Here is a 3,596-nt window from a genome sequence, read left to right as displayed (position 1 = left end):
ATAACAGTTTCCTATTCTGCAAGCCAAGACTTTGTTTATTTAAAATCAAACAAAACACCCGAATCCTGAAAAACTAGTTTTTTTTACACAAATCCAAGTTTATTTTTTAAATGAGCCGTTGCGACTTTTGACTGATTTCGATAGAGCGGGTCACAAATAATAACAAATTAGAAGGAAAAAAATATATACAGATTTCAGTATTCTGAGGCTCTGAGCCCCATTTATTTTACTCACAGATGCAAAAAAAGTCCGATATTATACGATTTAAAATAAAAACAAAGAAATGGCACAATTAGCCGGCCCACGCTGCCCTCTATTGGCCAAAGGCCGCAACGGCATGGTGACTGAAGTGACACGCTATTCTGTAAAGTAGTTAACTATTATAAACAATCACACATGAACAACATACAGGAATGCACACAATGAAGTCCCCACAATGACTACAATATAAAGAACACTGCATACNAAAAGTCCTCGAGAGGACTCCTAACTCAGTAAGACCTATTCACAAAGAATTCACAGTCTTCCATTGTCTCCAAAACATTTCGTCTCGCAGCCATTTTCAGATTCTTTGTGAATAGGTCTTACTGAGTTAGGAGTCCTCTCGAGGACTTTTAAGCTCTCCTAAACTTAGGTGCTACTTTTAGGCCTAAAATACTTTGTGAATTGCTCTTAGTGAATACAATTAGGAGTCCTAAATTTAAGACTGACACGCCCATTATGTTTAGGAGTTTCTCCTAAATTCGCCAGTTAGGAGCTACTTTTAGCCCTAAGATCCTTTGTGAATACGGCCCCATATGTGTAATTCGTGGCACAATTTAAACGGGATCGAAAAATAAGTTTTCTCTCTCCATTGACTTCAATACATAATTTTTCCGAAATAAGGTCCCATGGACCAGAAGAAGTAGATGGGCGTGACTTCGCCACTCTATACTGACTCAAATAGCTGAATCAGGTATTGTTACAATGGGCCAATCTGATATCAAACACCATTAATTCAATAGATTTACATCTTTGTTTGAGCTTTTTTGCATTATATTCTTACAAAGTTAGAAAACCAATGTTTAAATCAATCCTGACATAAAATAAACATCCTATTTACTTCCACACAAGGAGGCGAACATACTAGTATAAGATCAGTACTCTGTATTGGCCAATACCATGAGCCTTGCTAGCGATTAATTTTTTTAAATAAGATCGGTCAATACAGAAGACGAAGGCTAAATAGAAATTGTATTACCGGGCTATTCTTCATATTTCAAAAACGCTGCATCTAATATGGAATAAGTATTTCTTTACTCTAAAGGTTTCCCATCTGATATAGTTTGTGTTATAGTCAGTCAATCCAAGTTATTCAGGCTTTCGTGGGAAACCATTGGGTCACTTTTTTGTCTGATTCTGACCATTAGGGAACGGCTGACCTGTGAGAAGAGGACACTGCCCATTTTCTGTAAATGTTCTACAAGTGCTTATTATGCTAAGAATGTTAAATGTGCTGACATTTTAAAAACCTTTGTGTAGGAAATGTTCTCTTTTGTCCTAAAAGGCTTTTTGGGGAGCCCTGCTCACCCAACCTACACTGCCTCACAATTATTGATTCAGCCTCTAGCTTATTGATCAACCCAAAGGGGGGTCTAAGGCACAGCTGTGTCTTTACGGACCACCATGTCAGTCTCCTAATGACCGGTTAAGCACTCATTTGCAGAAAAAGACCAAAACAAGTCATACACAATTAAAGCAATAATGGTGCACATTGCTGTTTGTTTATAATGTCTTAAATTGGCATCAGATATAAGAGCTGCATTCGTTCAGCAGACTGGATTTCAAAATTCATGAATGCTAAATAAATAAAAAAGCCTTAAAGTTCACTGACTTAATGTGATAAATACATTTAACAAAAAAGAAAATAAAAACCCTCCCTAATGATTTGTGGTTGGAAAGTAGTAAATGTTACGAAATAGAGGTTAGTGATGTAAACAGATTCAAGCCACATGGATCAGGCAGAAAGAAAACATCTGCAACATTTCGTACTTTCAGAGGACCTCTGAAAGGCGTTTTAGGACCTTTCAGAGGTCCTAAAACACCTGCCAAAACCTCACCTCCTGAGGCTGGTTTGTACGTTCCTAGAAGCTGGGAGGCCTTTCCAGAGCCCATGCCACAATTTCTTGGCAGCCTTAGGTGAAAATATGCAACCCATGACCACTAGATGGGGAACAGGAGGTCAGCAGCGCCCACACTGAGTCTACCACAGAGGGACTACTTGTAGATTTGACCCTGCTGGGTAAAGCCACTCATAGTGAAGGGGAAACCGCTGCTGTTGGTGAAAGTGACAGTGGAAAGAAGAGTGGAGAAAGATGAGTGTGAACCTTTTTACTTTCAGATTACAGGTTCCAGTGTGATAAGGAGGGAAAGGCATGGAGAGATAGCAAAGGGAAAGAAGTGTGAGAGAGAAAGAGAGGGAGAGAGAGAACCGCTTTGAGGAGGAGGCACTGAAGCAGGGGACAGGCCTGAGTGAAGGGGGGTCGGGGGGGAGTGGTTAGCCTCTATTACTGCCTGTATATAGAGAAGACGGGGTCTGACAGAGCAGATCCAGAGAGAGTGAGAAACGGGCACAAGAGAGACTGACTTTTTACCTCTCTTCCAGTGGATGACTTCCTGAGCAACACTTTTTTATTTTATCGGATTACAAAACCAGGATTTCTCCCTCCACTAAAGGTAACAACACTTTTATCTTTCTTCCCATTCCACAGACTTCAGACAGGTGCAGGCTCATCGTCACAGTGTTTAGTTTATGCTGATCTCATGTTACTTTAAATAGCTTTTGATTTATGGAAACTTAAGCTCTTTTGATTTACATTTTTCTGAGATTAGAGCTAATCCCTGCCTGCATTATTTGAAGAAAGGCACACAATTTAGTCTTTATTGTGGCGACATGTTTACCTTCTGGGTGTAGGATGTAGGACACAATATTGAAATTATTAATAGGTTTAGAATATGAGCGGGAGACTTGCAAGGTTTTTCTTCCCAAGAGCTTATTGAGTCCACTTTGTGTGGCGGATCCTGTTGTGTAATTCACAATAAAACTGATAACACAGATTGCAGTTATCCTCACACTCACCTGTTGTGGTGCCGGCTTCTTTAGACACCTGCACGCTGTTATAAATGCTCTCTGTTCTCCTTGACCTGGTTGCTGTTTTAAAAATAGAGCTGCAAAGATAATGGTCAAGGACTGTGTGACACTGGAGCTGAAAGGGCTTTTAATGCAGATATCCCTGCAGATAGACTTATCTGTTGGGTGGTGCACTTTGTGTCTCAAAGTTCAGCTGTGTGAAGGAAAGTGAAACAGTGGGATACAAAGTTACAAAGTGTAAGCAGGGATCATTAAAGGTTTTCTTCACTAGAATAAAAAAAAAAAGTGTTTCTCACTGACCTCTCACAGCCATACAGGTTTTTAGTTGTTCATTTAAATGTGTCTCCTAATATTTCTGCCTCCACCCCAAATAAATGGGGAGGAGGACCCATTTTGAATTGAGCTCACAGTATTGAAACGCCCCTAACAGAAACATACCGTCGAAAAATTGTTCACACTTATTAAA

At 39.7% G+C, this 3,596-nt stretch overlaps 1 protein-coding gene across 1 annotated transcript in view; it reads left to right on the top strand.

Moving 5' to 3' along the window:
* Positions 1 to 2,576: 2,576 nt before the first annotated feature.
* Positions 2,577 to 3,596, top strand: part of tinagl1 (tubulointerstitial nephritis antigen-like 1) — a 25,068-nt gene continuing 24,048 nt past the window's right edge. The window contains exon 1 of the mRNA XM_010773119.1: positions 2,577 to 2,715. The gene's annotated coding sequence lies outside the window, so the exon portion shown is untranslated. The remainder of the gene's footprint in view (positions 2,716 to 3,596) is intronic.

This window comes from Notothenia coriiceps, unplaced genomic scaffold (genome assembly GCF_000735185.1).
Source record: "Notothenia coriiceps isolate Sejong01 unplaced genomic scaffold, NC01 NC01_scaffold00012094, whole genome shotgun sequence".
NCBI classification, from domain to species: Eukaryota; Metazoa; Chordata; class Actinopteri; order Perciformes; family Nototheniidae; genus Notothenia; species Notothenia coriiceps.
The sequence above is the reverse complement of the archived record's forward strand: the minus strand, read 5'-3'. Positions and strand labels throughout refer to the sequence as shown.